The sequence below is a fragment of the Saimiri boliviensis genome, chromosome 5, assembly GCF_048565385.1.
Source record: "Saimiri boliviensis isolate mSaiBol1 chromosome 5, mSaiBol1.pri, whole genome shotgun sequence".
NCBI classification, from domain to species: Eukaryota; Metazoa; Chordata; class Mammalia; order Primates; family Cebidae; genus Saimiri; species Saimiri boliviensis.
In genome coordinates, this window is record NC_133453.1 from 15,333,562 (window position 1) to 15,358,014 (window position 24,453).

At 37.1% G+C, this 24,453-nt stretch overlaps 1 long non-coding RNA gene across 1 annotated transcript in view; it reads right to left on the bottom strand.

The window, feature by feature from the left end:
- The window catches only part of LOC104650976 (uncharacterized), a 34,718-nt gene extending 11,964 nt beyond the window's left edge, over positions 1-22,754 (bottom strand). The window contains exons 1-4 of the long non-coding RNA XR_012517601.1: positions 22,342-22,754; positions 21,130-21,254; positions 8,797-8,883; positions 6,408-6,555 (exon numbers count right to left, since the gene is read on the bottom strand). This is a non-coding gene — a long non-coding RNA (uncharacterized LOC104650976). The remainder of the gene's footprint in view (positions 1-6,407; positions 6,556-8,796; positions 8,884-21,129; positions 21,255-22,341) is intronic.
- Between the last annotated feature and the right edge of the window lie 1,699 nt (positions 22,755-24,453).

Genomic DNA, 24,453 nt, shown 5'->3' on the forward strand with positions numbered 1-24,453 from the left:
AAGTTGATTTTCAGAGGCTAAGTCTCTGGAAGTAAAGTGTCCCAATGGACTTTCTATTTTAGGATTCCAATGTTGCATTAGCAAACAAGCCCTTAGGGTTTTGGATTTATACCAGTGTTCTATAATTGACTTTGTCTTTTACAGTAAAAATAAAGTTTGTGCATCTGCATATTATTTAAAATCACCTTCTACATGGAAACAATTACTTTATTTTAGACAGAGTCTCTTAATTTATATAAACCATTTTTCTCTTCTTTGCTCTACACTTCTAAGAGTCGTGAATAATTGCAATTCCAATTTAAAATATAGTAATCAGTATTTCAAAGAAGATAAAAATACTGAGGATTTTTTCATGCAATTTAATTAAATCTCTTTCATTCGGACTCTAAGTACATTGTGTAAACTGAGATTGAATTTGGATCCTACAAGTGTATGTGTTCATGTATTACCCTGAGTGGAATAATATTTGAGATGCAAAAATAACTGAAATGCTAAAAATAGTATGTTTTTATGGACAGAGAACTAATATAGGATTGTTAGATATTGAGATAAATTGCAAGGTTCTATTTTTTCTCAATTGGTTCCTGAGTGAGATAGATTTGTTCTTTGGAAAATGTACAGTATAAATCAATATCACTAGTATTGTGCAAGTCCATAGTGGCTTTGATGCTCTGGTATTCTATAGAATTTTAAGAAAATGATGCAATTTAATCTCTATAGAAGTATTAAAAAAAAAAAAAGGTCCAATGAACAGTGGTTAATGTGAATGGGCAGTTGAAGATAATGTCTCTTCCATTGAAACTCAACCCAAGCAAACATGTAAAAGAAGTAAACTATAAACAATGCGTTACAAGTTTGTACTACATGGTCATTTTAAGAAACAGTGCTGTGTTTTATTCCAACAAGGTGCTTTGTCTTTTGTTTGCTTTGTTTTGTTTATATGTAAGTTTCCAGCATTTCTTTTTTAAGTCCATTCCAGTTTCTGTTCTCTATCAACTGCATGCCAGTTTCCCACATACATGACAAGTTTTCATTTTTGCTCTTTAGTTCTCTTTTGCTTCTCTCTTCTGCTTCCAGTGAGCTTCACCCTTTTGGTGAGTTATCTCCTGACAACTTCCCACACTCCAGGACTTAATGTTTTCTCTCCCAGGGGGAGATGAAAGGCAGGTGCTTTTCAGCCTTAAGACCATGCCTCCCTTTGTTTTCTATTAGGAGCCTCATATTATGCATGAAATTTATGCTGAACATCCAAACAGCATCCCTACATGAAGCACAAGTTATGTTACCTTATTTTCTGTTATCTCTAATTGACCTTTCTGATGTACTCCATCTCTAAAATGTGTTGCTTAATACTTGTAGGTCATCAATCCTTTTGAGAGTCTGATAAAACCCATGCTTTCTTGCTCATTTCCAAATACTGCATACAATATTAGGAGTTCACAGGCCTCTGAGGCCCATTCGTGAACCAAATATTACAAACACCTGCTCTGATCTGTTGAACTGTATATTTCAGATATTGAACTGGGTGTCGTTTTTCAAGTATGATCGACTTTGTGTCACTGGCCTTTGCTATCCACTCTGCCACCTTCTTTACCACATCCTTTTATTTTCAACTTTCATTTCTGATGTTCTTACCCAGAGGTCCTTTAATTCTGGTTATCTCCTTGCCCTACTGACTTCTCATAATGAAACATAAAACAGGCATACCCTCATTTAGCCAGTATAGATTGAGTGCCTTTTGCATGCTAAGCATCATAAGGCATGCAAAACTAAAAGGTGTAAAAAGACTAATTCTGATATATTAATGCTAATTGATAATATTAATCTTGTTAATTGCTAATATTAAGGGAATATATTTTATTTTCTAAAAACTATGCCAAATATGCAATTACCATCCTTCATCCATTGCTTGTTTTTCTTCCTCCTCCTCTTTTTCTTTCTCATCCTCTTCTTTTTCCTTCTTCCTCTTCCTTATCAAACTCCTTCTCTCCCTCCTTCTACTTCATCATCACTTCTTTTTTTTTTTTTGACAGGTAATATAACCTAAGTTTAAAGAGGATAGATAACTAACTCAAGGTGTCAGCTACAAACTAACAGAGCTTGGCTTCAAACCTGGCTTTCTCTAGCTTCAGAGCAGGTACTTTTAATGTCTTTATGCATCTTAGATAGTCTCTGGCTCTCATTTAGCATAGTAGTGGAGAATATCTTTGGATGTGTGAATTTACCCATCCATCCACTCATCTACATTCACCTATGCTTAATACAAAAGAGGAAGAAAGAGAATTTATAACATGCATATGAAATTTTGTAAGCATTAGGGAAAGTCAGGAATTACTTGCACTTTTCTTCATGGAAGAAGTAGCATTTGAAACATGCCATAAATGATACTGAGACTAAATAGAAAATTGTACTGAAAAAGCTGTGAAAGCTGGGGAACTCTCAGAAGTGCATGCACAAAGAGTGATTGGCAGCTTGACTTGGCTAGGGTAGAAAATGTGGAAAGTAGAATTAGAAGAAAAAATAAATGTTGGAAAGAGTTATAAGCCAAATATCAGAGAACTCTGCATTCCAGGAATAGGGGTATGACCTAATTTTAACAGCAGCGAATGAAAGAGAGTTTTAAACAGAAAAGAGACATAATCAGAACTGTGTTTTTAGAAGATGACTCTGGTTGGTTGTGACCAGGGAGATAAGCAAAGGGTAGAGACTGAAGATGTGTGCTCATTTTTATGACTGTGTTTTTTAGATTAAGACAAAAGTAATAAACTTTTCTCTGGGAAGAGGCTCCATACTGGGAGATTTATATAACTAATACTAAGAATAACTGAAGTATCAACTGCTTAAAAGGCTCCATTGTTTTATTCTTTTGTCTGACTGTAGCTACACGTTCACTCATGTTCTTCTTCTTCTCCTTTAATTGTTTATTCCCTCTTGTAAGACCTGCTTTCCAAGACTGTTTGTATAGGGCCATCTTCACCGCTACATTTTTGAGGACCTTTCTCTTCTACTCGCTTTACCCCACCCACTCCTTCCCTTGTATTTGTATGGCTCTAGGTTCCTGTTTTAACTTTTCTTGGAGACAGTAATATGCTTATTTGTTGATTATTACCATCGTAATCTGCTGAGCTATGCCTCAGATCAGCCCATCTTCCACCATATTTTTTTACCATCCTATTGCATTTACCCCCTATATGTTGCAGATTTCTTTACAAACCGATCAACAGCATGGACACGCTGGTCTTTGACATAGCCTTCATGTGTGAGGGCTGGGATTCTGAGACGATGTGGGTAGGCCCAGGAGTTTATGTCTACTGACAACTGTGTTAGGATGAAGTCAGTACCTGTCCTAGCCAGTAATGAAAGGATTTGGTGGACTGAAAAGCAGGAGTCTATCAGCAATCAGGCAGATCTTGAAGAGAGACAGAACAAGATCTGCAAGATGAGTGAATATGTTTTCATGTGTCATGAGAAAGAAGAAATATAATAATCAAAAGAAGATAACAATAACAACCACACAGCACGCATGGATAGGTGTTGGATCATTTCCCAGGAGGGGTGTGATTTGTAGAGGGCTTCTTGTTTGTTGATGGGTGAGGCTTGCTTACAGTTGTAGTGTTAGGAACACCAGCCTCATTGTTTGACTCTATGTTCCCATCTATTTCCTCTCTTGTGGGATTTGGGTACACTGCTCATTGTCGGGATAAAAAACAACACTTGCATTATCTATTTGCATATTTTGAAGTTTCATGGGGTATGCATCTTCTTTGCAGACCCAGAAGAAAAAAATGTGATGAATCCAGATTTCCCTTATCCAAGTTCAACTTGGTTATCTCCATGATTTCTTGAAGGGTGTGCTGTTACTCTTCTGATCAAACTTGATTTTTATGAAAAGATTAATTGCGCTAATGTAATTCATTATTACTTCTTACTTATTTTTTCTCTTTCAAATTGTTTTTGGGCCTATCATTCTCATATCAAGTAGAAGCAAAAAAAAAAGCAGGTATTCAGGAGATAGCTTGAGGTCTAAAAGGCAGGAAACAGGCATTAAATGAAACCTATGATCCTTTCTTAGACTAAAATAATCGGAAATGTTCAGAAACTGCGTGATTTTCCCACTTTCCTAAACAATTCAATGAACCAATGAATTTGTTACTTGCATCGAATTGATAAATCATTTGGACTCTATTAACTAACAGCTTTCCAATAAAACATAAGCAACGTCTTCCTCCCAACATGTTCCCCTCCCGCCTGCCTTTCCTCAAGAAAGCAACCTTAATATTTCCGCAGCCTGAATAACTTAATGAAAATGTGTTGGGTCTTACTGTTGAAGTAGTGAGAGCTACATATGTGAAAGGTCAAGAGGATATTCTGACATCTTTTATGTCTTAAACAAAAGCTGCCTTCTGGCTAGTCACAGGCCTGATTTGACTTAAAGGTATAAAACAGGAAGTTAAAGATTACAGTTCATGAAGAGTATTTACATATTTTAATTTTATGTGTATCATCAAAATATTACAGTATTGCTGTTTACTCATAACATAGATCATATAGCCTGTAGTGTTTTTACGTTAATCTGAAAAAAGTTTCATTGAAAATATAAATTCCTCTCTGAATAGAGCATGTAGAGAATATATGCTATTATTAACAGTTATTAATTGTTACTAATAATTTTTACTAGTGGTAGTCATACTTTAAGGAAAACACAAATATTGTGATCCTGTAACTGACCCTAAATAATGTATGTAATTTATACACAGTCATGAACCACGTAATGGCATTTTGGTCAAAAACAGACTGTATTTATCACAGCAGTATCATAAGATTACAATACTGTATTTTTACTGTATCTTTTCTGTTTTGATATGTTTAGATATACAATTGCCTACAGTATTCAGTAGTATAACATGCTATATAGGTTTGTAGCCTAAGAGCAATTGGTTACATTATATAGTTTAGGTATGTAGGAGGCTATACCATTGAGGTGTGTGTAAATACACTCAGTGATACTCACCCAATGATGAAATTGCCTAATGGTACATTTTTCAGAATATATCTCTATAATTAAGGGATGTATGACTGTATTTTAAACTGAAATGATTTGAGCACAGTTACTTCCAAACTCCCTCAAATCAAGATTTCATTTAATTTTGAATTCATCAATTCCCAAATAAGAATTTTATTATAACTAATATAATAATAATAACTATAAGAATAATAATAGGAAGAAGATGAGAAAGAAAGAAATCTAATTCCTGCTAATTCAAAACACTCATCAGTGATTTAATACTTTAAAGATTTTTCTCCATTGGAATTATTTACCTATAAACATTGGTGATATTTTTCTTTGATTTTGTTGATTGTCAAATATCAGTTATTCAATGTAGACAAGAAACTTTTAAATTTTAATGTATTAATTAAACAGACATTTGAGTAAATGGATTATAAAACAATTGATAAAGAATATTAGCCTGGGATAAAGAAATAATTGCACTTTTTAGCAGTATGTGCATTAATTTACTCCAGCTCCACAATATTCCTGAATGATAATACTTTCAGAAATATATAAATTTCTTAAGATATATTTTTCTCTTTACTTCTTTCTCATCTTCTTACTATTATCCTTACAGTTATCATTATATTATTATGAGTTATTATATTCAAATTATTTAGTACATGCCAAATAATTAAATTCTTGAATAAAAATAATTTCTTATTACACACTTTAAATGTTTCAATGATTGGCATATTGCTATATATTTGTTCCCATCCCATACTTTCCTAAGTGCCTAATTTTCTTAACTAATTTAATATAAGATGATTGCTCTGAATTATTACCTTTGAGTTATGTTACATAAAATTGGTTCAATAAAACATTCCTAAACCCTTCGTTTATTCTGGATACACATGACTTAAGGGCCATTTGCTGTTTTCTGTCACTTCAGAGAATGTGGTTATAGAAACTCTTTTGGCTTTGGATTTTCTCCTTTACTAAATATATTTGATGGAGACTTCCAAGGGTAATTTAACTTCGTACTGCCTTGGAATGTGTTTTTATTTTTCCATACAAGTCACCTCTAAACAGTGCCGATCCAAGTCTTTTATGAAGTAAACTCTCGTGGCAGTCAAGGTAGAATTTGTACATTGCTCCCTGTCCCTACTTCCCTCCTACCCATCCCACCCAGGCTAAGGGAAGGGGTCAGAAGATCATACATTACTGAGTTTAATTTATGCCAGTCCACCTAGTGAGTTGAAATATTTCCTCAAGGAAGTTTTCATTCAGTTGACACCCTGAAGGGTTAAGAAAACAGAACCTCATAGTATTACAGTTGTTGTTATGGATGTTGCTAAGGAAACCATAGCAGGAATGTTTAAGTGTCTTATTTCTTTCCAAATCCACAGGAGTGTACCTTGTTTGAGATTTTGATGTCCTCTCAGTTCTTGCCATCACAGCTCTGCAGTAGGGTTTCCAGCAGGGTCAGAATCCCTGGCTGCTAACAGTACTGGAGCAGGGGCACACCGTGCTCTCAGAACAGTGTTCAGTTTTGCATCTTACTTCTGAAACACACGAAGGGCAATTCAAAATCAAATAGAAATTGATTTTATTTAAAAAAAGAAAAAGAAAAGGAAAAAAAGTCCCTTTAATGTTTTTCCCCTAAATGCCCTATATGGATTATTTTTTAAACATGCACATTAGCACGCTATCTGAATATTTGATCAAACATTTTAAAAAATGGATTTGCGCTGCAGAGATTAGAAGACTAAAGGTATATGACAGATCAAAACATATGTTGTTTTCAAAGGTGTTTTAGAGTACGGGAGGTGGAAGTTCTGTGATTTCCTCTGCTTTATATATCTACAAAAAATTTTTAATTTCATTTTACTTTTTTGAAATTTTTATATCCAAATTAAATAGAAATTGTGAAGAATTCTGAAATAATATCCAAGAGTAGTAGTAATTTGCTTAAGCTTGACTCAAAATATTTTCATAATTAGATTCTACAGGATAGTTAGTAAATCCTTTCAAAATGCTTACCCAAATGACATGAAGCCAAAGGAAACATAAATAATTTTTATTCAAATTTTGTACAGAGAGAAAAATGTCTCTCTCTTTCTCTAACTCTGTCTCTCACCTTTATTCAGAAATTATGTACATATATATTATAGTTCTATTTTACATATACCAAACATTTAAAATTAGCTACATACACACAGAGTGGTAAACACTTCTATTTTATTTCCATACCACAATTGACCAAGTGAGATTATATACTTTTGTCATTATTGAATATGTGCAAAATAGCAAAGCAAATTTTCCCTCTAATCTGTGAAATATGATTACTTTAAATTTTATAATCATTTATCTTATTGCATATTAATGTGATATATGATATATTGTACATTATTTAAATGTATATATTACATAATATGTAAGATACATTTAAAATACATAACTGACATTTACTTTTTTTCCAATGTAATTTCTCTGTAATAGGGTTGGTTTATCATTTGACATTTTCGCCTTTATTTAAGGCCTGGTAAACATATTTGAAGAAACACAAAATATTTAACCAGATGTTTGTTGTTGATTTATCTAAGTCACTGCACCTAAAATATTGTTATTAGAATCTTTTGGGTAAATATCGGTTGCTTCCAATACTAAGGTAGTGAATACCGCAAGAATCCCTCTTATTTAATCTGTTCCTAAAGATGCTAAAAAATTTTCAGGTAGTTACAGCTTATCTTTCATTTCTCCTAACCCATCTAGAAGTGCCAACAAATTTCACTAAATACTTTAAATACATCTGCAAATCCTCCACTGAAGATAAATACTGTCCTCATTGATTCCCCTATTATTTAACATTTAATGAAGTTGTGCCTAGTACATAAAGATGGGCAGGACATGACACTAATCACATTTCTTCAGCATCATAATGCTGATCCGCCTGTAAATAAGCAATTAAATAAGATGCTAAACCTATAGAAAAGTAATTCTGAAAAAAATAATAATGTTAAGGAAATAAATGAGTAGTTTTGGAGATTTTTGCCATATCTTTCTGCTTTTTTCTAAAACAATTTTCATGCAGGTTGAAATGAGGCAGATTAACTACCAGCCCAAAGCCAAGGCTAACACAGTTCTTAACCCATCAATAGTACCCAAGAAATTGGGCAAGCCTATTTCTTGGGTACTATTAGCTCTTCTTAATTTTATAGTATAATGTATCTCTTTATCACCCACCAAGGTTTATAGTATTGAAACCAAATAGTTATCCCAATTAGTATTTTTTTTTCCAAACTTGTTATTTAATTTTCCTGTAGCAGGATCAGGATGTTTCTTAGTACCTTATATATCTATATAATTTTCAAAGAACAGTCTATATAAATATAGAATGTACTTGAGGTTTAGACAAAAGTCCTCTTTTAATTTTGTATGTATCAGTAATATCCTTATTTTAATGACAGGTAAACATAATACAGAACTCCATATTCACATAAGCTTTTTGAAAAATACACATATCTCCTGAAATAAAACTATAAGAATTCCAACTTTCCAAAGATAACTAGAGATAATATAAAAGTCATAGTTTATCAAAATAAATTACAATGATTTTTTTTAATGACTAAAAAATGTGGATGTTATTGCAAGTTTAAGCCATATCTAATAATTCAGCTGGGTTCTTTTGCAGAATTTATATAATCTTCAGATTGGTTCCTGATAAAACCATTTCATAAAGATAATCTTTTTCACCCAATTGGATCACATTTGAATTGAAATCTCATACTTATATCAAACATTACCTGTGTAATTTTAATGAGGAAATCCAAACTCTTCCATGGAATTAAACATGCCAAGCCCAAAATTCCCCATTTTGCATTCTTCAGTAACTTCATGTACCAGTGTGCAAAATAAAAGAAAAGCATATATTTTAAAATAAATTTAATAATTGTTAATGTTTACTTTTTCCTTTTTTTTTTTTTTTTTTTTGAGACGGAGTTTCGCTTTTGTTACCCAGGCTGGAGTGCAATGGCGCAATCTTGGCTCACCGCAACCTCCGCCTCCTGGGTCCAGCCACTTCTCCTGCCTCAGCCTCCTCAATAGCTGGGATTACAGGCATGTGCCACCATGCCCAGCTAAGTTTTTGTATTTTTAGTAGAGACGGGGTTTCACCATGTTGACCGGGATGGTCTCGATCTCTTGACCTCGTGATCCGCCCGCCTCAGCCTCCCAAAGTGCTGGGATTACAGACTTGAGCCACCGCGCCCGGCTAATGTTTTATTTTTCTAACCACATTTTCAAACTCAAGAAACCTTTAAGACAAAATTCCCAAGTTTTCAATGAATGATATATTTTACTTGTATATATGTATGTGTGTGTGTTTGTGTGTTTGTGTGTGTATGTGCTGCGTATCTATATGGATACACTGCAAAAGATTAAAAATGAATCTTTTACTGAAAAAGAGTTTCCCACTGAGGCCGTGCTATTAGGCTATATTTTCAAAGCTTTTCCTAAGTCCACATTTCTTATAGAAGGCTTACCCTATGATTTTTTCTTATTACTCCCAAATTAAACTTCTGGAGAATAGAAAGTGCTTATAAAAATATAAATTGGTTTAAAAACATTTAAATTTAGATAATTTTCAATTTCACACACAAACTCTTGATGTCATCTTCTCCTTCTTGCTATAAATCACCAAAACACATTCAATAAAAATTTTAAACACTGAATCACTAAATATACCATATGTGTGTGTGTGTGTGTATGTAACCTAAGTTTTCTGACCATCTTTTATTTGAATATATTGATAACAGTTTGTTGATTTATTTATTTATTTATTTATTTATTTTTTTGAGTCGGAGTCTCACTCTCATCACCCAGAGCTGGAGGGCAATGGCACAATCTTGGCTCACTGCAACCTCCATGTCCCAGGTTAAGTGATTCTCCTCCCTCATCCTCCTGAGTAGCTGGGATTACAGGTGCCTGCCACCACACCCACATATTTTTTTTTATTTTTTAATTTTTTTTTTTACTTTGAAGATGGAGTCTAGCTCTGTTGCCCAGGCTGGAGTGCAGTGGCACGATCTCACTCCACCTCCCAGGTTCAGGCAATTCTCCTGCCTCAGCCTCCCAAGTAGCTGAGACTACAGGCACATGCCACTACACCCAGCTAATTTCTGTAGTTTTAGTAGAGACGGGATTTCACCGAGTTAGCCAGGATGGTCTCGATTTCCTGATCTTGTGATCCATCCACCTCGGCTTCCCAAAATGCTGGGAATACAGGTGTAAGCCACCACACCCAGCTGCGTTTAATTTTTAAGATGAAAAATCTTATCTGTTAAACAAAAAATTGCCTTATAATTTGGCTGCTAATAGTTTTATTTCAGCATCTAAGATTCTTAACTTACAATACAGTCTTTCTAATTCTCCTTCCCCTGGCCTTTCATAATTAGACTTAATCTGGAGAGATTTACTACTATTTATGTTAGTTACATTACACAGAGTTAAATACTGGAAAGTGAAGTAATTTCATTAAAACAGAGTTTAACTGCAAAGGGGACTTCGGTGCACTTCAATCACCATTGGCCAGTATTTCTGGGGAATCCTGACCCCAGGGCTCAGAGACGGGACTGTTGATACCCTGCGGGTTTGGTATTATATAAAGGCCATCAGATAGACGGCATCCTGCCACCTCCAGGGATAGAGGAAGACTAAAGCCCTGTGAGCCTATCCCCTGTACCCAGATGGTTTAAACTTAAGGGTAAAATATGGAGAATAATGAGGTTTACTCATTCTCATTTCCCCAGTTGCCAAGTGATTTTTAATAGTTATAAATTTCCCAACATATTCTAGTGTTTCGGTGGAGAGTTTGACACCAGTAACTTATATGAGGAGTGAGAGTTTGGTCTTCAGCTTTTGAGAACATTTTACAGGTACCCAAGAAGGCTTTCCCCAAGCTAACTGCCCTTCTCCCCAACAAAGGTTCTAAATGAGGCTTTGGCATCTCAGATGGGCAAGCTAGAATTTTGTCTTAGTTGTATAAATATCATTTTCCCGGGAACACCAAACTCCCATCTGGCCAAAATGGAATTTTTTATAGATCAGTTAAAGCATGATCACCCAGGAGCTGTAAAGAAAAACTATAGTTAACATTCTAGCACATACTCTATGAATTTATCTACCTTAGCTCAATGAAAACATCTGTAAGAGTTGAAAGAGGAATTGATTAAGTCATGGAGGTGAATATACATCCTAAAAAGAATTTTACAGCTGAATTTATATAGAATGGCAGTTTCTAATGTCATGGGTCTAGGAATATGATTTTCCATTCATCAAAGAAGAATTTTAAGATGTTATGTATGCCAGGGTCACAGTCATATTTTCACCTATGTTAAATCATGCGTATTGCTTTGTGTGTCATAACATCTTTATTTAGAAAGCAGCTCAGCCTTCATTCTTCTGCCAAGGTTTTAGCTGTTTCATCCAAATAACTCCTGAAACCCTGGAGCCTCTTAACAAATTTAATATGAATTTATACAATTGTTTCCTGCTTTTAAATGCCATATAAAAGCAGTTCAGACTTCTAGTAAATTTTCCGACTTTTAATATCTAATAGAAGAGTGCTAAGCTTTCTGGACATAGACCAGTAGTGTGCTGGTTGTCTAAATTGTGAAGACATAGTGAAGGCATGTCAGTTGCACTGTGCATATAAATTTAGGGAGTTGTGGTGGTTTACATCTTGAGTGAGTTGTATGGAGTGCTTTGAAAAGTAGTTCTTTCCTACAATAATCAGACGTTTATAGCATAAATTATGGCACTGCTGACCAGAAGCTTGAAGAACCTATGTTAGCAAGGAATCTGTTATATTAGATCTCCAAAGTAAACATTCTTAGACACATGTTCAAGCAAGCTGGGGTCTTTTCGCAGAAACAAATGTTTTCTTCTTTGTGTTTAGTTTTCATAGCTAGCTGCTTTCTTCCCAAAAAGTAAATAAATAACTCTCAAATTACCTGGAAATTCTGTTCTAATCTATGTTACCGTCTGTGTCTAAAACTGGCAAATATTATTTTAAATTACCTATACCATGGTCATGATGTCATCTATGCCCATATAAAGGTTTTGCTGCCTTATAGGACTCTTCAGACATGAAAATCAAATGGCAGTGGAAGTGTGAGGCACAGGAAAAAATCGTGCCATTTTTATACCTTTTGGATCCAAAGCTAAATACAGTGTTAGCATTAGTGAGATTGGGGATCTCATTAAAAAGTTATTAAATGTGTTATGTTTTATAAGCTGTTATTAACATTGTATACAGAAAATAATGGTGATATTAAAGTTCCAAATGATACAAGTTAACAGAATCTAATGAGTAACTTATATACTAAGCTGTATATAGTTCATAACATATATAGATACAGCATAGCACACCATCTTCTATTTTAATATTTATTTATTGATAATTTTGGCAGATATTTATCGAATATCTATGTGCCAGGCACTCTTCTAAATGCAGAAGATACAAAAATGAATGTAATTGGCAAAATTCCAGTTCCAAGGAGTTTGCCTTCTGGTGAATTTAGGCAGAAAATAAGCAAGTGAGCAAATAAACTGGTATTTATAGTTTGTGATAAGTGAATATAAGAGTTAGCAAATTGGGATGTGTTAGGGAAAGCCTCTGTGAAAATGCAACACTTAAGGTGAGACTTGAAAGCCAAGAAGATGTCAGTCAGACAAGGGAAAAGCTTTCTGGAAGAGCCAACAGCAAATGCAAAGGCCCAGAGGTAACCATGCGCACGAACCGGAATTAGGCCAGAGTGACTGGGGCAGTCACTCTGCCTCTTTTTTTTTTTTTTTTTTTTTTTAATTCTAAAAAGAAGTCATAGCTCAAACCCTGCCACATGCCTTCTACTCCCCAGGCTGAGGCCCTCTGCCTTCTGCTGCATCCCTGGGCGGGAGGAAGGGTGTGAGGAGGAGGAGAGGAAATGAACTAGGGAGGCATGAGATGGTCTTGCCTAGGCATAGCTGGGGGATGTAGGGACCACACAAATGGGTCCTGGGATTCACAGGGCAACCTGAAAACTGGAGAAAGAATTTAAATTGGAGCCTATTCCTAGCACTTTGCTGGGCTCATGAAAAAGGAGAAAGAACATGAGTTTTAAAAAACACCAGCTTTCAACACTAACCTGGCTCTTACAGCTCAGTGATCTTGGGGAAGTCCCCTAACCTTATGAGCCTGTTTCCCTCTCCCCACCCCAGTGAGCAGGAGGAAGGGAGGGTAAGATGGGGTGGCTGTGTTGGCAGAAGCCAGATCACACGGGGCCTTCCAGGGCCTGGTAAGGCGTTTGATGTTATGCTAAGGGCAATGGAAAAGACTTTGATGATTTTTAAGCTGGGAAAGGAGAGGTAGAGTAACAAGATTGACTGAGGTATTTAAAATATTGCCCTGGCTTTTATATGTAGAGTGACTTGTTAGGGGAGAAAGAACTGAAGCAGGGATGCCAGGAGAGACCATGGCTATGAGTTGTAAAGGTGGAGAGAGACAGACACATGAAAGCAAGCTCTTTGGGGAGAGGGGAAAAAAGACTTCGCATGACTTCATGCTCAGTGGTACTATTCACTGGAGTGAAGAATGTGCTTCCTTGGTGATCAGAGAAAAGTTTAAAAGCCCTCTGAATGTAACAAAGCCAAAATCCTAGAGACCACTCAAAATCAGATATTTTAAAAACTCATTTTGAGCACTTATTGAGTCATGCTTGTTTTCTTATTTAGGGAGAAGAAAAGACTGCTAAAAAAATAAATAAATAAAAGTAAAAAAGCCCAAAGAATGTCCTGAAGTCAGAGTTCCAAGAAGCTTTCCAAGTTTTTTAATTAAAGCAAGATTTACACAGTGCTTGTATTACTTTCTGAAGGCTGCTGTCACAAATTACCATGAACTTGGTGGCAGAAGTCTGAAATCAAGGTTATTCCCTTAGAACCGGTTTCCAGAACAGATTCCACTTTTTTTAAATTTTGGCTCTGCTCCAGGTGGAGAATAACAGGAAGATTACCTCCTTGAGGTCTCAGACCATGATGAAGCATCTCTCTTTCTTGTACAGAATTACACTTAATAAGTTCACAGGACAACTTAACTGCAAAAAGAAAGAGTGCTTTTACATTTTGGGGGAAATGTACCCAGCCTTCTTCTTTGAAGCCCACTTGTAGATAAAAAGTATAGTGAGAGAATAAACATACTTCCCTGTGATGATCAGCTCTGTGTGTCTGATAATCTAGACGTTGCTATGAAGGTATTTTATGGAAGTGATTAAGGTCCATAATCAGGTGACTGATGCAAAGATTATTCTAAATAATCTGAGTTGGCCTGATCTAAGCAGTTGAAAGCCTTCAGAGCACAGCTGAGGCTTCCCTGAAGAAGAAGAAACTCTGTGAACAGGAGCTTCTGCTCCTGCCTGAGAATTCCAGATCATCCTTTCTGAAATCCTGCAACACAGATTTCAGGCTTTCTCAGCCAGTCCTGCAATTTCATAAACCAATTCCTGGCAATAAATGTCTTAATATACATAGACTATCGGTTCTATTTCTCTGATTGAATTCTGAATTGCACATTCTCCATCTGGGAATCCGAAAACAATCCTATAATTTAAACTGGCTTTTTGGGGACTCTAAACTCCCATTGGCATTGCTCATAATTGAGACAGATTCTCCTTCTGTGTCCACTCCCATCTCTAACGGAATAAGTTATTTTTGTTTTATTTGCTATTATTTTGTTTTGCTTCAATCTGCAATGTGTTCTTGGTCCTGGAAGCACTAATGGTCTCCAGCCATTTTGGCCCAGGCATCCACCCTACAGCTGCTGTCCATTTACTCTATGTGATGGTAGGAGCTGCTAGAAAGCTCTGGACAGGCTTTGATCTATTTGGGAGCCATATCCCTGCCAAACAGGAACTGAGGGTAGTTAGGACGAGTTAAACACTGAGGCCTCCTCTTCCCAACACACTCCCCTTACTTTGATATAGCAATGCCCTAAATGGGTGTGGGGGTAGCCTTCAAGATGGTCTTTCTTAGAGCTCAAAGTCTGGAAGGGAGAAAGCTCCTAGTGGCCTTGGTGTCCCTCCCACACTCTTTCCCAACATGTCTAGGTTTTTCTGAAGCTACCTTCAGTTTTTGGGGATTGGATTTACCAAGAAATAGGGGATGGAAATGAGGAGAGAACCTTTTATTATGTCATTTCCTTCTTCCTCTTCAATCTCCAGGGACTTGAAAGAATGGAACTCTCCCTGTTGCTGTTCCTGTCTGAAATGCCGCTGAAGAGCTCCGACAGTCTAGTTTGCTAAGCATGGCATCCTTTTCACCCAGACTTGTCAGTGAACCTATTTTCTTGTTAAGTTTCTTAACTACTGTCCCTGTCTCTAGGATGGTAACCCAAAGGATCCCTCTGAGAAGGAGAAACATATAAGTGTTCAGTAATTTGAAGAAGAAATAAAAATGCATCACTTTAGTATAGGCATAAATCAGAAATATTGTGGGTTTGGTTCCAGATCACTACAATAAAGCAAGTTACACAAATGTTTTGGTTTTCCAGTGCATATGAAAGTTACTTTTCACTCTACTGTGCTCTATTAAGCGTGCAATAGCATTATGTGTAACAAAAAATATGTATTTTTAAAAATACTTAATTTAAAAAATATTGTATTGCCAAAAGTGATAATGATTATGAGACTTCAATAAGTCATAATCATTTTGCTGCTGGAGGGTCTTGCTCTGATGCTGATGACTGCTGAATGATGAGGATGGTGGTTGCTGAAGGTTGGGTGGCTATGGCAACTTCTTAAAATTAAAAAAAAGGAAATTTGCTGTATTGAATGACTGTTTTACAAGACTTGTCTGTAGTATGTGATGCTCTTTGACAGCATTTTACCCACAGCTGAGCTTCTTTCCAAATTGGAGTCAATCCTTTCAAACTCCTCTGCTACTTTATGAAGAAAATTAATGTAACATTCTGAATCCTTTGCTGTCATTTCAGCAGTGTACACAGCATCATCACCAGAAGTTTTGCTCCCAAGAAATCACTTTCTTTTTCATCCATATGAAGGAACTCCTCATCTGTTTAAGTTTTATCATGAGATTGAAGCAACTGAGCCACATCTTCAGGCTTCACTTCTAATTCTAGTTCTCTGGCTGTTTCCACCACATCTGCAGCTACTTTCTTCACTGAAGTCTTGAACCCCTCACAGTCATCCTTGAGGGTTGGATTCAACTTTTTCCAAACTGCTGTTCATGTTGATATTTTGACCTCCTCCCAAGAATAGCAACTGTTCTTAATGGCACTGAGAATGATGACTCTTTTCCAGAAGGTTTCCAATTTCTTTTGTGTGTATCCATCAGAAGTATCACTATCTATAGCAGCTATAACCTTACAAAATGTATTTCTTATATAATAAGACTCAAAAGTTGAAATAAATAACTTCTTTATCCATGGGTTGCTGAAGGCACATTGTGTTAACAGACACAAAAAGCATTATTCTCTTATGTCTTCGTCAGCACTCTTTGCTGACTAGGTACATTGTCAAGGAACAGTAATATTTTGAAAGGAACTTACGTCTTCCTGAGCAGTGGGTCTCAACAGTGGGCTTAAAATATTTAGTAAACTATGCTGTCAACAGATGTGTTGTCATCTAGGCTTTGTTGATCAATTTATTTTATTTTATTTTATTTTATTTATTTGAGATGGAGCCTCACTCTATCGCCCAGACTGGAGTGAAGTGGCACCATCTTGGCTCATTGCCACCTCTGCTTCTCAGGTTCAAGCAATTCTCCTGCCTTAGCCTCCTGAGTAGCTAGGACTACAGGCTCATGCCACCACACCAGGCTAATGTTTGTATTTTTAGTATAGAAGAGGTTTCACTATTTTGGCCAGGCTCGTCTCGAACTCCTGACCTGAAGTGATCCACTCACCTTGGCCTCCCAAAATACTGGGATTTCAAGTGTAAGCCACTGTGCTCAGCCTGTTGTTCCATTTATAAAGCACAGACAGAACAGATTTAGCACAATTCTTAAAGGTCCTGAGATTTATAAAATGGCAAATAAGCACCAGCTTCAACTTAAAGTCACCAGCTGCATTAGGCCCTAACAAGAGAGTCAGTCTACTCTTTGAAGATTTGAAGCCAGGCATTAACTTCACCTCTCTAGCTATAAAGTCCTAGATGGCAACTTGTTCCGTTAGAAGGTGTTTTTATCTACATTAAAAAGGTATTGTTTAGCATATTCACCTTCATCAATGATCTTGGGTAGATCTTCCAAATAATTTGTTGCTTGCTCCACCTTGGACTTTTATGTTAGGAACACAAGTTTTCGCCTTAAGCATCATGAACCAACTTCTGCTAACTTCCAACTCTTCTTCTGCCTCCCTCAGCCTCCACAGAATTGAAGAGAATTATAGCCTTTCTCTGGATTAGGTTTTGTCTTAAGGGAATGTTGTGACTGGTTGGATCTTCTATTTAGACCACTCAAACTTTATCCATATCAGCAATAAGTCTTTTTCATTTTTGTATCATTTGTGTGTTCACTGAAGTAGCAATTTTAATTTCCTTCATAAACTTTTCCTTTGCATTCACAACTTGGCTATTTGTTGCCAGAGGCCAAGCTTTCAGCCTCTCTCTACTTTCAACAAGCCTGCTTCACTCTGTTTAATTATTTCTAGCTATTAATTTAAAATGAGAGGCATGTGACTCTCCCTTTCACTCGAGCACTTGAAGGCCATTTTAGAGTTGATTGACTCTTTCATAAAATACTTATCCTAACTTTAGCACTGTTTGTCTCAGAAAATAGGGAGGCCTGAGGAGAAGGAAAGAAATGGCGGAATGGTCGGTTGATGCACCAGTGAAGACATACACATTTATCAATTAAGTGTACTATCTTACATGGGTACAGTTTGTGGCACCTCCGAGCAATTATGATAGTAACATCAAAGATCACTGATCACAAATCACCATTAGAGATATAATAATGAAAAAATTTGAAATATTATAAGAATTACCAAAATGTGACACAGGCAGAAAGTGAGCACATGCTATTGGAAAAATGACACCAATAGACTTGCTTAACACAGGATTGCCACAGTCCTTCAATTTGTAAAAAATACATTAGCCGTGAAGCTCAATAAAGTGAAACACAAGAAAAGATAGTATGCCTATGTAACAATACTATCCCCACTGCATACTGCAGCTCACACTGATTCCAGTGTATGATATATTCTGTTGCCGATATTTTAGACCTATGATTTGGTTTGCATCTGTGTCCCCACTAAATCTCGTGTTGAAATGTAATCCCAAGTGTTGGAGGTGGGGCCTGGTGGGAGGTTCTGGGTCACAGAGGCAGATCTCTCATGGCTTGGTGCTTTCTTTACGATGGTGAGGGAGTTCCCTTGAGATCTGATTCATTAAAACTGTGTGGCATCCTCCTGCTCTGTCTCTTTCTTGCTCCTACTCTGGCCAGGTGAGGGATCTACTCCCGATTCGTGTTCCATCATGAATAAAAGGACCCTGAGGTTTCCCCAGAAGCTAAGCAAATGCCCATGCCATGCTTTCTGTACAGCCTGCAGAAACTCTTTTCTTTATAAATTACCCAGTCTCAGGTATTTCCTTATAGCAACATAAGAATGACCTAACACACTCTCTCTCTACCTCTTTCCCTATGGAGGAAAAGTCAGCTTTCCTACAAAGTCATAACAAATTATGGACACCCATGTAAGCAGCAGTATTTGAATGAGAAAAAATTAAGAAAAAAATCTTCAGAAGTTGTATATATTTCCTGAGGTAAGGAAGTGCTTTACAGCATGAAATTTAGACCTTTGATGTAGTTTTCAAGTTATACATACAGTTCCAGACATTCAGGAACTAGACTGAAAGATATTCATCATCAATGTCAAACTTTTGTCCTGGGACTCATGAAATTTGTCTTAAGACTGCATAGATATATTGCATTAAAATTGTTAAGGTATGTTTCAGATATTCTATAATTTCACAACACTTGCACTTTAAAAAAATATACTTGGAATCTCAAAAACTTTACTTGATCTTAGCCAAAAGGCCGAGAAGTGATTCAAAAACTTAAAAGTGGCTCAATCCTTTCTGGAACTTTGAGAAGCTCTATCATCAGAAATCTTAAGCTGATAAACATGTGTTACTGGTTTTGCCCTCAAATCTAAGCCCTTATGCATGATTTTCTAAAACGTTTTAAGCTATAAATCACCAGTATGATTGTAGTTGAGTTATATTTCCATTCTAATATAGTGATAGGCACATGGTAGGTTAAAAATATATATTGAGTAAATAAAATAAAATATCTTAAGACTGTATCAGAAGGTTGGATATGGCAACAAAAGCACAAGTGATAAAATAAAAAGAATTGCTAAATTAAATTTAATCAAAATAAAAACATTAGACACCATGAAGAAAATGACAAACTAACCCATGACCTGAGAGAAAACATTCACAAATCATATATCTGATACAAGCTCTGTACCCAGAATATATAAATAATTCTAACAAGTCAGTAATAAAAACCAAAGAACACAGCTAAAAATATAGTTGAAGGTTTTGAATATTTAGATATTTCTCCTCAGAAGATATACAAACGATTAATAAGCACAGATAAAGATTCACATGACTGAACATAAGGAAATGCAAATGAAACTGCCATGTGATCCTATTTCTCACTCACCAGAATGGCTATAATCGAAAAGACAGACAATAACAAGTATTGGTGAGGATCTGAAGCAATTAGAACTTTTATACATTTTTGGTAAGGATGTAAAATGCTATAGTCACTTTGGAAAACAATCTGGCAGTTTCTGAAAAGTATAAGCATACCATATGACACAGCATTTCCATCCTTGGTTAGGTATCTACCAAAAAGAAATGAGAAGACATGTCTGCACAATGACTTCCATATGAATGTTCATTGCGGCCTTAGACACCATAGCCCAGAAATGGAAGCAACCTAAATGTTCCTCGGCTGATGAATCATAAATGAAGTGTGGTATACCTCATACAGTGGAAAACCCTTTGGCAATTAACAGGAACGACAAGGATGGGCCTCAAAAACATTATTTAGGGCTGGCGTGGAAAGGATAGTGATTGTAAATAATCACAATCTTTCTTTGCAGAGTGATGAAAATAACTTAAAATGAAATTGTAGTCGTGGTAGTGTAACTGTAAAAATACTATGAACCATTGAATTGAACACTTAAAGTAAGTGAATGTTATGGGAAATGACTTATATCTCCTTAAAACTATGTAAGCGAATTGTTTGTAAGAAGAGACAAGAACATTCATATCTTAAATGTATGACTAACTCACAGTGTATTTCTTCAATTAACTATAGGAATTGACCTGGCAATTGGACATAGCTTAAGAATTGTTCTGAACCAAATATTGTTTTCTATGTAAAATTTACAAGTCCCAAGGTCCATCGCATCTTTGAATTTACATATACAAGTAAAATCAAATTTTTGGAGGACACATTGGAATGATACAAGCAATGCTGGTCTATGCTTTGGGTTTGTCAGTAGGTGGAATATTGACCACATAAATTCAGTCATCTGTAATTTTTAATAAAGCTTACTTGAAATGGTAAATAGTTTTCATAAAGTGTTTTTAGTATGATTCAAAAGTTATTAAATTTTCAGACTATTATGGACAGGAATTGGATTTTAAAGTGCTATTCAGGCCAGGCACGGTAATCCCAGCACTTCGGGAGGCCAAGGCAGGCAGATCACGAGGTCAGGAGATAGAGACCATATTGGCTAGCTAACATCCAGTGAAACCCCAACTCTACTAAAAATACAAAAAGTTAGCCAGGTGTGGTGTTCCAGCTACTCAGGAGGCTGAGGCAGGAGAATCTCTTGAACCCAGGAGGCAGAGGTTGCAGTGAGCCTGTATTTATACTACTTGGGAGCCTGAGGCAGGAGAATCTCTTGAACCCAGGAGGCGGAGGTTGCAGTGAGCCGAGATCGCACTACTGTACTCCAGCCTGGGTGACAGAGCAAGACATGTCTCAGAAAAAAAAATAAAAAGTGTTACTCAACACACATACACACATACTCTACTCATAAATGTAAAAAAACAGGTTTTCTTTACCTTGTCAATGTGTTGTGGATCTGATAGAGAAAAAAATCAGCAGAGCAAATGAAGATCCTTTGAACTTCGTTTGTGTACATGCAATATATTCACTGTCTGGCATTTTTCTTTCTTCGCGACAGAAGCTTTACAGAATAACAGAAAACATGGCTTCTTGTTAGTATCTGTTTTTCTTCACTGGAACATGAAATGATAATTCTAACATTCCTGGCTGCGGTGATACGAATACACCTGCACACAGCCTCTGAGATGTGCTTGCCCTCGCTCTCTGCTCCGTCACCTAGCTGTTCGTGATGCAATTTAGGCTATCCTTAGACAGAAAAACCACACACAGAGGCCACCCCTGGGTGGCAAAACCTGGTGACTCCTTTTAGGATTTGTGGTTCTTAAGGACAGAAAAATGCTCCTTAAACTGAAATCTTCTGATGTCCAACAAATACAGCTGCCCCATCATGTTAGTATTCAGGATGCAAAGTAGGTATCTCCCTAATCACACTAGTCTGTTTGAGGAGCACACATGTACTCATAGACACACTTCTACAGCCGTGACCCTCTGCTGCTGCCAGTGTCTCAAGCATCATTCCTTTCCTCTCAGGAGACATGGGCGACCAGAGAGAGGGAGAGCTGAGACTTCAGCCTCTTTCAATCTAGGTATGCAGACACAGTCACTATAAGAATGTGGTAGGTTGACTAAAGCTATTTGTTTGCTTGATTTCTGGGAGTTCAATGAGATCATTTTTGTCATTTTCTCTGTGCGACCCTGTATTTTCCAAAGATCTGCCAGCTTCTAACAACACTCTCTTTCTTCCCATTGGAAATGGAAACGAGTCCTCTGCAGGAATTTTCCACTTAACAGTTCCCCCTTCCCTAGCTGGGGCCCCAGCACACCAGCCTGTAATGCTGTATTTCTCTCCACTGCAGTTTGACATTTTTGAGCCAGCACAATGAGTTGTATTCAGTCATTCTAAGCGCCCTCCCCTTCTACATTATCTTTTTTCTTTAGTAATGCATACTTTCGAGCAATTTCAGAAAGAGAGCAAAGGCTTTTAAGCAACATTACATTTAATTAGTTATGCCACTGTCATCGAATCACCAGAATCCTTTGAGTCATCCCCACCACCTTCCTCCCGCCCCCACACACACCCCACCCCACAATTTTCTCGTCTCCCAGCCCCCGTCCCTGTCCTTCTGGTAAGTACGTTAAAGACAAACCTCATGGTCCATATACTTTGCTTGCAATTGTTTGTCCGTGCAAATGATTTCCTTTGAATAATATTTACAATCTATATATCATTGCCTGACACGATGGTAAGAGGGGACATGGATTGCTTATTATCTAAGCTGTAAACAAGAAACGGGGACGTGAGCTTGGAAATGTGTTCCATGCCCTGTCTGGACGCAGCCACATTTGCAAATGCGCGCAGCTGAGCCGGAGCTGGGTCGCACCTTCAGCCTTCCTCCCAAACACTGCAGCCAGAGCCCAAAACGCAAGTCCAGGGGGTCTGCAGGGCAATCCCAAGTCCCCGGAGGGTGAAGGGAAGCGGAGGCATTGAGGAAGCGGGGCGTGGGTCAGCAAAAGCTCGCCTTCTGGAAAGCAAACGGCAGAACCTGCGAGCCCAGATGCCTGCGGGATCCGGGCTCCCATGGGGCGGGGGAGAGGGAGCCGGGTGCAGGGGCGGGGCGGGGCCTCCCCTGTCTGGCCGGGTGGTAGCTTCTCAGACAGCGAGGGCCCAGGAGGTCAGGCCAGCACAGTGGAGGGTGTCTCAAAAGGAACTGGGATTCTGCAGAGAGGGGAGGAGGTAGGAAGAGGGGGTTTTGTTCAAGCTGGGAGGGTGGGCCTCAGGAAAAAAGAAGGAAAAGAAGAAATAGATTAATGCTTTGCAGGACACCTAGGGTATTTCTTTCAGGGAGTATTACTTCCACTTTTAGGCAGGAACAAGAACTGTGAGGAAAACAGCAGCACGGGCTGACAGCTCCAAGGTGATCAAAGGCAACTGCGTGAACAGCTTGCTCTGCCAGCCATTTATTAGAAAGAGAGGGGTGCTCCTGGGCCACGCTGGTAGGGGAGAGGGATTAAGATCAAATAGAAAGAGATAGGCCTGACTCCTTTATGCAGGAGAAAAATACCCGCATATATATTTATATATTTATATTTATATGTTTACATGTATGTTTATATTCAAAGAATGCTGTCCACTACAAGACCCCCTCTTTCCCATAGGCCCCCCACTCCACCCCCCACTCACAGGCGCGCGCGCTACTCACACATGTAAAGAAAGGAAATTCCACCCTTTCTTTCCAAATGTCACTTCTGCTTTCTCAGTGCTTGAAATATCACATGATGAATTATCCACTGGAGGACATTTTTCTGCAGAGGCACCCCCCTCCACCTTGGGGAAAGCTAACTTTGTGTGAGTCTGAGTAACCTAAGAAATAAGTTTAAAGCACTCTTGGGACTTGGAAAGAACTCTTTCCATAGATAACAGGGCAAAGTGTTACAATGCAGGTCACTGGTGCGGGAAATTTCCTGTTGTAAAAAGGATGACCTCCAGAAGTTTTGGGAAGGATGGCGGTGGAACCGTCCTACATGTAGAAAAAACCACACACACAGGTGTTGCCCTCACAACAAATGCATGAGAATGGTTGGTAGGCAGCCGCCCAGCGTGTATAACGCAGTTTTTCTTCCCTTAGTGAGATATGATCTTTAGAGCTAGAGATCCAATAAAGTTATTAAGGGGCTTGAATAGAATGAGAAATACTTTCTCATGTGATATGACTTTATTTTGCCTAAGAATCAGTTACATTTTCCTCTCTCTCACACGCAAGACTTTTATCAGCTACGCTTTACAAGAAAAAAAAAAAAAAAAAAAAAAAAAAACCTGCAACAAGCAAATTAATTTTACCCAAATTCACACTTTGAAATTTCCACACCCTAAATCTTACATTTAATCATAAAGTGTTACATTTTAATGTATTCTTTTAACACAGTACTAGCATTTTGTCAAAGATAAGCATAGACAGGAAGTTTAGAATTTTTTCTTACAATTAGAACAGGTGTGCTTTGTTTTTACCTTTGAGGAGTGTTTAACTTTACTGTTTTCTCCAATGTTGGGAGGTTTTTAATATCTATTGTTTATTTTTCCAATTATATAAGAAAATATTTTTATTGTAGAATATTTACATAATGGAGGGCTATATAAACAATGAAAATCTCTTATAAATTCCCACTTATCCAAATTATTCCCTTCCCTAGAAGTAAATTCATACTACCCTGTAATAGTATTGATCCAACCCTTGTAAAATCCATCCAGCCCTTGTAAAATA